Source organism: Leptonychotes weddellii, chromosome 2 (genome assembly GCF_054177405.1).
Source record: "Leptonychotes weddellii isolate Sample4059 chromosome 2, ASM5417740v2, whole genome shotgun sequence".
NCBI classification, from domain to species: Eukaryota; Metazoa; Chordata; class Mammalia; order Carnivora; family Phocidae; genus Leptonychotes; species Leptonychotes weddellii.
In genome coordinates this window covers 115,552,418-115,565,320 of record NC_138370.1, presented here as the reverse complement: position 1 = coordinate 115,565,320, position 12,903 = coordinate 115,552,418, and the positions used below count along the sequence as shown (strand labels likewise).

General features: G+C 34.0%; 1 protein-coding gene across 5 annotated transcripts in view; it reads left to right on the top strand.

The window, feature by feature from the left end:
• ARHGAP24 (Rho GTPase activating protein 24) overlaps window positions 1-12,903 on the top strand; it is a 434,153-nt gene that overhangs the window by 351,322 nt on the left and 69,928 nt on the right. Inside the window, exon 1 of one of the 5 annotated variants that reach the window (XM_081812190.1) lies at window positions 11,805-11,829. The exons of the other annotated variants lie outside the window; for them this stretch is intronic. The gene's annotated coding sequence lies outside the window, so the exon portion shown is untranslated. Of the gene's footprint in view, window positions 1-11,804; window positions 11,830-12,903 lie in introns of those variants that run through there. 5 annotated transcript variants of the gene reach the window in all.

The window sequence follows — 12,903 nt, the reverse complement described above, 5'->3', positions numbered from 1 at the left end:
AAAAAAATTGGCCTTTGGAGTCAAACTAAAACCTGTTCAAACTCCACCCCTGCCATTTATTAGCTATGTGATGCTGAGAAAGGATCAAAACCTTTCTGGTGCTTAATTGTATCTTCCCTAAAACAGGCACAATAATTCCTACCTCACGGGTTACTTGTACTGATTAAATGAGATAATATATTAAAAGTATCAATAATTATGCACAGTTCCCAGGAGCACTCTCATTAGACTCACAGACTGTTATTTCCAAATAATCACTTCAGCTACAAAGTAATGACTTGTTATTAGGCTGAGAAACTATAGATTAAAAAGGCAAACAAACAAATCAACAAAATAACTTTCCAATTTGGAGTTACATGATAACTTACGTATTGGATGTAGATCACTTATAATAGTAAGCAATCCTATTATTTCCCTTTTATGGTTGTTCTCTGTTGGCCTCTAATATTGGTACCAAATAATTTCCCTGTCTTTGCTCACTTCTGACTTTGTAATTTGTTGTAAACCATCCAAAGGTCTTCCCTACGTGAATTTCAATATATTTCAGGTCCAGCTTGTGTGCATATTAAAGAGCAATAAGTAATGACTTTTAATGAATGGAGTCATATAATTCTTCAATTCTCTATTCATTTATTCAAGAAACATCTTTTAATAACTATTATAGTTAGTTCAGTCTTGCTTTCTTCAGATTTTCTGATTAGGATCAGGTTTTTCTGTTATCTAAATTATCGAGTTTGCTAACTTTGAGGTGTTTATGGACTCTGCTGAAAAGAAACCCAGTGACTTTGATTTAGTCTTGCTTTCCTCTACAAAACATTCTTCTTCAGTAAATAACTGGCTTTATGTTTTTTTTTTTTTCTTTTTCTATCTTGGTGTATATAATGTATATGTATGTGCCGATCCACTTATTTTATGCCCTTGCCCCCGACACCCCGCCCCCACCCCCACAGAAAAGATCAGGAAAGATAGCATATAGCAATTACTACTTTGGTGGCTTTCTTACATTATATTTGAAAAAATATTCTGTTATTTCTTGTTGAGTGCTTTTTAGGAATCTTGCCTTTAGTTGATCAATATAATATGTCTGTCAATTTGCCAGTCTGTATTCAGAGTTTAGCTAGATTTAGGATGGCAATTATATATGAATCATATTACATGCCCTTAAACAGCAATTGGTATACTGCCTTCTAATACTACTGCATACACCTGTGGGCATTCATTAAATGTTAATTAATGATAATATGCTGGGTTGAATTGACTTGCAGATTCTGGCTGATTACTCTTCAATTTAAAATTATGAGATGCATAGCATTAATCTGGTAGCAGGCAGGATGAAATTTTAATTTATTGCATGTGTCTAGGAAACTGTAGAACTTTAGGAATTCAAAGAAGTATGTATTTGTAGTAGATATGAAAGATACTATATAATAAAAAAGTGAGTACAATGGAAAACATCTGACAGCTTTTTCTAGGAGCTTTTCCTTGCCTTTGTTTTTCTTTAATTTAAAAAAGTTCTCATTTGGATTCAGTTATCCAAAATTCATATAAAAGCTAGGTGACTTTTTTTTAATTTTTAGCATATTTGTTGTTTCTTGGATAATTGTTAGAACCTTGAACTTCTTGTTATTGCCCTAAGTGACATTATACTTTTCTGCTAAGGACAGTCACCATTTTTTAAAGTTTTGGAAGTAGTTGAAGATTATTTTGAGAGGTGGGAAGGAATTCCTAATTTTCTTAAGATGCTTCTCATTTGTTCTAAGTAACTTTCAAACATAAGACTCCATATTTATGTTTCCAAGTGCTTGCGAATGGTTATTGGGAGTCATAATTTTAAGGGAGAATTTCAAATTTTTCATTCATTTGCTTACATAATATTATCCAAAATTATAAAATTCACTTTTTAAAAAGTCCAAGAAAACCGTGCTGTAATAATTCTGATGTAATTAGCCAGATTGACTCTAATTTGGAGTAAAAAGAAACGAGTTAGTGTTTTAGTAAGATGAATTTGGTATATTTCTGAGCATCAAAATTAATTTGTGTCCATTAAGGTTGTTGTTGTTGTTTTTAATTATCTAAGTGAAGCTTTATTTGTTAGGCAAACACTCCTCAATACTACCTGTACTTAAATTAATACTCCATTAATTGAAGAAATAGGACCCTAGAGTTTTCTGAGCCTTAAATTTTAGTTCCAGTTTTCATCATCATCATCATCATCATCATCATCATCACTATTCCTCAACCTATATCTGGAGTTAGGGGTCTAAACTAATTGTCCCATTCTAATTACAAATAATTCCAAGACCTTACAGAAGGAATAGGGGCAAGAAAGTCACGTGTTGTTTCATTTTGTGATTACAAAGTAACTTTTAGTCATTTTTGGTTAAAGCTCAATTAACTTATGAATTTGCCAAATTAGATTTCCCTAAATATTTAAATATGTTTATGCACTAATCGAAATCCCTGAGCTATTTTACTTATTTATTTATTTATCTATCTATCCATCTATTTATTATTTTATTTGAGTATACTTGACACACAATGTTACATTAGTTTCAGGTGTACAACATAGTGATTCACCATCTCTATATATTATGTTGTGCTCACCACAAGTGTAGCTATTTTCTGTCACCAAACAGTGCTATTACAATTACATTGACTATATTCCTTATGCCGTGCCTTTTATTCCCCTGACTTATTCATTCCATAATGGCAAATCTGTACCTCCCACTCCCTTTCATCCATTTTGCCCATTCCACCATCCCCTTCCACCTGGCAACCATCAGTTTATTCTCTGTATTTATAGTCTGATTCTGTTTTTTGTTTGTTCATTTATTCATTTATTTTGTTTTTTGGATTTCACATATGAGTGAAATCATATGGTATTTGTCTTTCTCGGTCTGACTAACTTCACTTAGCATTATACCTTCTAGTTCTATCCCATATTGTCATATCCCTGAGCTGTTTTAAACCATAATAATATATTTAATTCTCCAAAGTACTGCTGTCACCTTCCAAGGCAGAGAGAGAGATCTGCCAAAAACTTCCCAAGCATGTAATGAGAACTTACCAGCCTTATGTCCAAACGCTTAGATTTTATAAACATTTTTCTTTTAAAAATTCAAAAACTCACTTGTATTACTTGGATTCTGCACACACATAACCCTATTTGGTTTTGAACCATCTCTTCACCAACCTATTTGCACTTAAAGCAATTCTACACCCTCCTTTATTAATCATTTTTCCTATCTGACTCATTAACCCTGATTGTATGGTCATGATTTGGTGATATTGAAAATTGATGGACTAACCATCAGAAGTAGTAAAAGTTTTGAGTTCCAGAAAATTTGGAAGAAAATTCAGTTTTTTAAAACATGTTTAAGATACATATAAGACTGACTGAATTAGGAAATCTTGCCTACAAGAAGTCATGTTTTAAGAAATAGATCAAATAATCTATTACCAGCCTCAGTGCAGTTACGTTTGTGCATTCATGTGTGTTTATTTTAAAAGAAGTCATCCTCAAATGTGTTCATATCACCAATATGAGAATTAAAAAGAGAAAGTTGTCTTAGCCTGATAGTGTTACTCATTCTAAACTAGTATACAAGGGTTTTGGATTAAGAAGCAGATAAGGGGTAGTACTCTTTATGGGAATTTCTATGCCCATAGTCATTTTGGGAACAACATGTGACTTTCTAGCCCCTATTCCTTCTGTAGGGTCTTGGAATGATTTATAATTAGAATGGGACAATTGGGTGAGACCCCAACTCCAGAAATAGGTTGAGGAATTAACAAAGTGAACAGAGACTCTTTTTAACATTTATTGAGAAAACAGCTTACACTTGAGGAGATCATAGAGTTAGTTTGTAATATGTTTATATCAAGTAAGTTAGGAAAATAGTCACAAGTATCCTTACTAGCGGAAGTGATAATAGTTCCGGAACACCATTCTTAGCATTACATTCTTGGCACATTATACAAGTATGTTCTCTGCGAAGCTAGCTAGAAGGCTGGGTTCAAATTCCAGACCCCTAAGGTGAGTTTTACATCCTGCACTTCCAAACATACACACTAGAGCTGATGAAGCCCAGCGTATCCAGACATAAACTGAGGGAGACAAAGTACTGGACAGTTAAGCTGTTCTGATTGTAAAGTTAATTTTGGTTGCTTAGGAGAGCAAAATTCAAATTCAAACCAAAATCAGAGTTTTCTTAATTTTACACTATTACAATGATTACTAGTTGTCATTCGTTGAGTGGAATGATTTGATTTTAAGCTATCTATCATAGCATTTTATTTTAAAATACCAGTTTTTTTGTATATACCAAAACCCATTTTATAAAACTGCTGTGTAAAATTGAATAATTAGCATCTGTGGCAGTTAAAACTAGGAGATATTGTACAAAGGAAAATGTCCCAATTAAATTAAATCTCCTACTGAGCAAATACCAAACACTGCATTCAAGTAAAGGTAGTAAAATTTAGCTTTAAAAATGATTTATGAGCTTAACCCCATTCCTTCCTATTTTGCCTATAGGCAGAGCTGTGTAGAAACACCTGCTCAATGCTAGTTCCTTTTCTTTCAATGATTCTCTTCTAAATGTCTCAAATACTTTTAAAGTAACAAACTTTGGGGAGAAATCAATTATTATATTAATCATCAACACTTACTGAAGATTGAGGAGAGTGAGAAAAATTGAATATTGCTTTAATTAAATATGGAGGCATCTATAAACCTCCTCTCTTCTGCTTCATCAATTTTTCCCTCTCAAGTGAATAATGCCCATAAATCTATAACATTCTGTAATATTTCTCATCTTAAATCCTCTTGGCCCCACAACTCCCCTACCCACTCACTCCTACCCTCCATTTCTCTGCTCCTTTATACACCACAATGCCTAGGAGAGGTGTTATACTGGCTGTTTCTATTTTCTCTCTTCCATAATCATATGAACACATTTTCACGATGATTTTATTTCTGCTGGTGTGATCAATCCTCCAAAGACACCAATAATGTCCATGTTGCCCAATCTAGTGATCTCCATGTTTCCTAAACTGGTGGTCTGTACTCACTTAGTCGTCATTTTATTTAACCTCTCAACAGCACTCGACTCACTGATCACTTTTCTCCACTCAGACTCTCTTGTTTCTCTTCCAAACTCACTAGCTGCATTCTCAATCTGCTTTGCTGATTCCTCTTCCTTTTCTCAACCTCTACACATGGGAGCTCATTTGAGCTTCATTCTCACTATTCTAGCCACAGTATTCCCTGGGACCATCATTCAGGCCCATGTTTTTAAATGACTTCCAAATCTGCATCTTTAGTGTGGACCTCACCTCTGGACTGCAGACTTTGTTTTGTTCACTGCTGTATCCTTAGAACCTAGAATAGTGACTGGCACAGTAAGGGGTTCAATAAATATGTATTGGATAAATTAATTAATGCTCTGCTTTACTTCCCAGGATTATTGTAAAACCCAAATGAATCAAGGGATATAGAAGTAACTTGCAAACTGTAAATCAACCTGCAGTTAATAATTTTGCAGATTTCTATTATTCAAAAACAATAAAAGGGGTGGGATACGAGAGAATTTTAAAAATGGATTTCAGCATTCTAATCTAGATCTTCAAAAGTGGCATATATCTTCCCAAATTCAGTGTTCTATTTCACTCATCAAATTCTGGGCATCAGGGAAAGAGGGATAACAAATCTGTATTCAGATACAAAAAGAAATGGTCTAATGTTTGCTCTGATAAAAGTATGGTATCTTTAATGTATGAGGCCCACAAATTTGCTAGACTCAGTAATACCAAGTCAAATGACATGTCCTTGCAAAAGTAGTTGCACAGTGTTAATCATTTACAACACAAATAAGCAATTAGCAAAGTTATATGATCCATAGTTTTAGAGCTTAGTACTTCGTGGGCTGAATGGCTGTCACTGAAAGAGTAAGATATGGATACAAGCTAACAGGATGAGTGTGGCTGAAGTGCATGAATTCTAAAATTTATAGCCTCTGCCTATTAAAGCAGATTATCTTACAAGAGTAGTGGTTCTCAAACTTTATGATATATCAGAATCATCTGGCAGGCATCTTAAAGCACAGATTGCTGGGGCCCACCACCACTGTTTCTGATTCAATTGATTTGAGCTTGGGCCCAAGAATTTGCATTTCTAACAAGGACCCAGTTCTTCCTACCTTTCTAGACATATACACTCTAGTTTCATCTCACATTGAGAAACACTGCAGGAGAGGGTTTATTTACGTGCTCATGGAGGGTATAAAGTTCAATATAGCTCCAAAACATTTCTCCCAAACTTTCCAATATTCCTCGACATTCAAGTGATCATTTGTGCTGTGTATTAAGAGACCTCCTAATAAAACAGTACTTTTAATTTTAATTCAAACCATTATTGGTTTGTTGGTTTAATTTATTCAAACCAACAAACTCTCTGCCTTGCTTCTTTGACTATTAATGACATTCCATTTGCTGCAAGTTGGTGTTTATTGCATCAAGACTTGCTTTCCCTTGTGACTCTGGTCTGTATCATCATTGTTGAAGTAACACTGATCTAAATATACATATCAGCTATTCTACCTGCCTGCCTTCTATATCAAAGAGATAAAATATTGAATTCACTGATCTCCCAAACTAGCCAAGTTAAATTAGAAGAGGACATAAACTCTAGATGCCTTGGCTCTGCCAAGGAAATATTCTATCTACTTCTTGGAAATTTCAATCAGAAATTAATTAGATGCTGAGAAGGAAGTGCCTAGATTCTGAGCATCTGACATAAGTGAGAGTCAAAATATATTGTTGGACTTAAACTGAGATTCTATTCCAGGTCCAGGGCAATCTGGAAAACAAATATCCAAAATGTAATAAATTGTCTCATTTTTGTAGTTAATGTACCTAGCACAGATAGTAGATGTCTTGAATGAATAAATAAAATCTTTAAAAAATAAAAAATAAACATGACCAATATGAAAATCAATATTTACTTGAAAAATAAATCAATAGTTACTTTTATAGTTCCTACAAAAGGATTTTGCTTTATGGAGGTATTCAGAATATTTGTTCAAAAATAAGCTAGCTTTCTGCATTTTAAAGGATTCAAATTACACATAATTTACTGAAAAATTTAGGATCAAAATTTTTATACATGGCAATAAAAATAACAGCATGGCATACCATGTCCCAAACACTATTCTAAGTATTTTGTGGTATTATTCATTCAGTTAATTCACAATAACACCATGAGGTAGGTGCTTTTAGCACTCTCAGTTAAAGATGAGGGATCTCACAGCTAATCAATGACTAATTTGAACTTGATGAGTCTGGCTTCACTGTCCTTCACTGACCACTTTTTAGTACTTCTTTGTAAGTACCTCTTGTTTTTGCAGTTTGATCCAGCTAGCACTTCTGGTCTCATATTCACATTTTTTGACATTTTTTATAGTGAAGTTTGAGGAAAGACAAGTGAGAAGTAACTTGTATGGTATAAAATGTTTATGTCAATGCTTTCTATATCTGCAGCCAAATAGACAGACTTCCAGCAAATCATTTCTAAACATAATGATTAGAAATCTACCATAATTAATAAATACCAATCAATCTATAATTAGTTAAAAAGTGTGCATTTATAGTTACTTTCATCTTAAACATAAATTAACTATGTAGTGCAGGCGGATTCTTACAAAGAGATTATGACCTAGGAAGAGGTGTAAGAAATATGTAAAACAGTTTTATAAAGTACTCCTGAAATTAAAATGTAGCATTAATTCTATTATAATGCAAGATAACATTTGGTAATTGTCTGTTGTGTGATATTGACTACACACTACAAACAAAATGATGGTTATTGCTATCGGTCCCATAATTAATTGTCATTTTCTGATTTAGGGGTTTTAAAATATTCAAAATCTCATTAGAGAGTCATACAATTTTTCCGTTGACAACATGCATTGAAATTTTGCCCTTCTGATACTTTTGAAATTAGCCTTTGAGGAAGAAATACTTGGAAAAAATTTTGATTAGCAAAGCATATCAAAACTCTTAATTTTCAGATAACCATGTCTCTGAAATACACAAAACAATATGGAAAAATTCAATGTGATATTGATTGTGAGACGAATTTGTTTTCTGGCCTCATCTGGTAAATTATGTGCTGTTTTATTGTTTTTTGCTGTTATTTATTAAGAGGTGGTGGTATCCATAGAAGTCTGTACTTTGTTGTTTGTACTTCACATAACTTGGGTTGTTTTACAACTAACTGGCTCCATAAAAGAGAGGAAATGTTTTCCTATTTCAGTAATTTTCCACTGATATTCTTCAGAATTTACTTTATATCTTGCAATTTATCATTAGAGTTCTACTACCAATGAAGACCCAAACTAAGTTTTGAGGCAGGTAGTGCTTTAAAAAAATAAAATAAGACCTTGCAGTTGTATGAGTGAAAATTAGTAACCCTAATGAGAGCATAAATTATTTTTCTGTAAGCTATATAAAACAAATAGTATAATAGGTCTAGTTTTGACCTGATTTGTAATTAGGAATGAGGAAACATTTTGCTTGTGAAATTATTAACAGTATCAGAGGAGTTCACTGAAATGTCCCTGGGTCTGTACCATGAACTGTACTTGGAAATGAACCCAAATGTCTATGATCACAGTTTCCCTTGAGCAACTTGCTTTAAAATTTAAATGCAAAGAAATAATTTCCTGTGCATGTTTAAAAGTTTATTGACTCAAAATGATACACACATAAATACTTTGCTTCTGAGTAATTGTTTTGCTTTTTAGTTCATAATTACAATTTACAAGTATTTTTCTCTGAGGAAAAAATAACAAAAGTTTACATCGGTAACTCTTCTTGGAAATTTCCACACAATAAATTCAGAAAAATATTTCTTTAAATATATTTTTTAAGAAGGGTAATGCACATAATAGTAGTTGTCTCTTTTTTACTGAGATAATCCTAGTGACATGATGCAGTCTGCACTCTGAGCAGCACTGGCCTCCTGTCCCAAATCCTCCTTTGGGGATGCTTGGGGATCAGGATCTGGGGAAGAAGGCAGACGAAATTATAGGTAAATTAATGAGAACTCAAAGTGAAGAATCTTAAGCAATACTGAGTGATGTTAGTGACAATTACCTTCCAGCTCACCTGGGCTTTTTATGGATTTAGTGCTTTCATGACCATATCATTCCAATCATTTGTTCTGTTCAATAATGCTTTTTTCTCATATCAAATAATACATGATAGAACATCTGGAATAATACAGGAAAAAACACATGGTTGAGCATCTGGAAAATATAGAAAGGTACAAAAGGAGAGCAAAGAAATTCCCAATCCTATCATTCAGAGATAACCGTTGTTAAAATTATTGTCAATTTCAATCTAGTATCTTATTTATCGAACTTTCTGCCTATATGAAAATTGAGATAATATCACATAAAAATGTGTATATTTCCTTTTGTATAACAAAAACTCATATTAAGAAGTATCCTTCAAAATCCTATTTTGGTGGCTGCATCATAAGGAACATTATCCATACTCCTATAAACAGTGAGCATGTATATCTTGGCATACCTTTTCCAATATTTCTCTTAAAATTAAAAAAAATTCTATGCACAAGTATGCTAGTCAGTAGAGCATGTGCCTCTTGGTCTCAGGATTGTAAGTTCAAGCCCCATGTTAGGTGTAGAGATTACTTAATTAATACAATTTTTAAAAATTCTATGCAAAATTATTCATCAAAAATATTATCTCTTAAATTATTATTTTATAATTATTAGAGGAGTCAAACTTTTCATATGGTTAATTGATATTGCACCTCTTTTTAAAATTAACAGTACATTTACTTTATTGTGATTTCTTTAGCTTACTTTTTAATTTTAGATTAAGCTTTTTCTTAGTCTATTAAATTCATTAAGCTTTTCTTAATCTACCTTTTAATTTTTGCAAAAGTTAATTATGTCAAGTATTTATTTTATTTCAGAGAATCTATATTATTTCTGGGAAAAAACAATTTATGTCAAATGCAAATATACAGAAGATCCCAATAAAATGTACACACGTATTTTCAATTACATATAAACAAGTAAAATTGAGCGATATGACCTACTCAGTTAACTTAAAATCTCAGATGCTTGAAGTATTAACACTCCCGCCAAAGCATTGCTACCAACCCAAGCTAATATCTAAAAGATGTGTACAATTTTCTGAAGCACTGTATCCTTTAAAAATGTGTGCAAATCTAAAGTAGTATTAAAAAATTAAAACAAAGCTGAGCAGGTATTAATTTTCAAGCGGAATTGAACAATGTAGAGTATATACTGACTTTAATATATTATATACGCACGTATATATGCTTATATGGATTGAAGATGACTATGACACTCTTACTTCAGTGAAAATTACATCTCAAGACTGCTTTTTAAAATTTCACCTTTTGAAAAAATTTTAGATCCATGAATAGTTAAATGGAACATTAAGCCCTGTAAAGGATTAACAAAGAGAGTGGAACGATTCACATGGTTGAAGGTCAATATTGAATTTATTTATCAGCTTGTACATTTAGTAAGTTGTTTTTGAGCCCCTTTAATTGCAAGGTGCAGTACCAGCTCTTAGACCTGAAGGGCTGTGAATTAGAACAGATGGCATCTCTAGTTGAAAATCACATATTTTTAGTAGCGTGTCTAGTTCATGTTTATATAAATGTCTCCAGTTGTTTTAATCGCATTCGTAGCAATGAGTCTCTATTTCCACCAAGACTGGTAGGTAAAGTTACTTTCATCTTTTCCCCCTCTCTTCTTAATACCCTGTGGAATCAAGATCCATATCCATGGGTGAAGTTCACAGACGGGATTTCATATCTGTGATTGGCAGTCTAAATGAGATTCAGGGTCAGAGATAGAGAATCAAATGAAAAGTCAGGGGATAATGGCCAGTTGTGCTTCTCATTCTCTTTCTTCCCTGCTTTCAGGCAGAAACACACTCCAGTGGCTGTCACTCACTCATTACTAGGGCTGTCTCTGCCCAGGCTGGGAGTGACACAGCAGGATATTGCTGTCTGAATTGCTAAGTATCCCTTAGGCAAAGACAATAATTAAAATATTCAGATTTCAAAATGGTAATTTTTTTGACCTAGCACTGGGGTATAAGTGGATAAGAATACAGAATAAATTGTTAGCACTGCGCCATGCCAAATGAAGCATGTCTTCCTTTTGTCGTTTAGTTCTTTCTGCCACTTCTCTGTAATATGGCCATGTGCATGCATATTAATATGTGGCATATTTACATACATGTACAGTATATAATTTTAATGTGCATTGTGTATCAGAGAAAGATAGCTTCGTAATAAAAATCCATATATATATATATATATATATATATATATATATATATATTTGCTATTGACTAACTGTTCCGAAGCATTTGCTAGACATAATATCTCTGAGGTCAAATTGAATAAAATTTGTTCTTTTTGCATTTGTAGGTGTGGGAGCAGTTAAATGAGGCTGAATTAATATTTGTAGAATTTCTCCTTTAGCCTAACACAGGACTAATATTGTCACTTTATTTCATTGAATTCTCACAAAAATTTATTCTATCAGTATTATTATATCTAAAGCCTAATTAAAAACACTGAGTTTCCAGAAGTTATATAATGTCCCAGAAATCAAACAGCCAGTACAAGGTAAAATTAAGACTTTAGCTGGGTTTTCTCTGACTCCTAAACCTATGCTTTTTCAGATACGAGTTGCTTAAAGTGATGATGGACCGAGGATGGACCTATAGGTGTAGAAGGGTCATTGTTTCCCAAACAGTGAGTTGTTCTTTATAGTATGGGAAGGCTAGCCTTGTTTAGTCAAGAATTTATAAACATTAAGAAACCAATTTTTTAAAGATTTCATTTATTTATTTGAGAGACTGAGCAAATGAGAGAGAAAGCACAAACAGGGGGAGGGGCAGGAGGAGAGGGAGAAGCAGACTCCCCTGCTGATCAGGGAGCCCGACTCGGGGCTTGATCCCAGGACCCCGGATCATGACCTGAGCCGGAGGCAGACACTTAACCGACTGAGCCACCCAGGTGCCCCAAGAAACCAATCTGATGTGATTCCTTCACCCCCCCTCTTACTCCCATCCAGTTGTATTAAAATATACAACACCAATTCTACTTGTTCATCTGATTGGCTTAAAGTTATTTCACTTCTTTGACCTTTCACATGTTCTATAAATTTACATCAGTGGTAGAAGAGTTCTATTTCTCAACCTAGGACAACTGTATGGAATTCAGAGGTCACAGATTCAAATGCCTATGGCTTTCACACCTATGTGCAGATTAGGTTGGGTGGGAAAGAATAGTGAGTGGTGGGGTGGGCCTGTTATGAACTGGAGCCTGTAATGTAAGTTCCTCATGTAATGTAAGTTCCTCAAGAAGGTGTTTAGATCCAGTTAGAAACAAACATAGAATGTATTATTTGTTTCAGAGGTACAGGTCTGTGATTCAACAGTCTTACACAATTCACAGCGCTCATCATAGACATACCCTCCCCAATGTCTATCACCCAGCCACCCCATGCCTCCCACCCCCCACCACTCCAGCAACCCTCAGTTTGTTTCCTGAGATTAAGAATTCCTCATATCAGGGGCGCCTGGGTGGCTCAGTTGGTTGAGCGACTGCCTTCGGCTCAGGTCATGATCCTGGAGTCCCGGGATCAAGTCCCGCATTGGGCTCCCTGCTCGGCAGGGAGTCTGCTTCTCCCTCTGGCCCTCCTCCCTCTCATGCTCTCTGTCTCTCATTCTCTCTCTCTCAAATAAATAAAATCTTAAAAAAAAAAAAAAAAAGAATTCCTCATATCAGTGAGATCATATGATACATGTCTTTCTCTGATT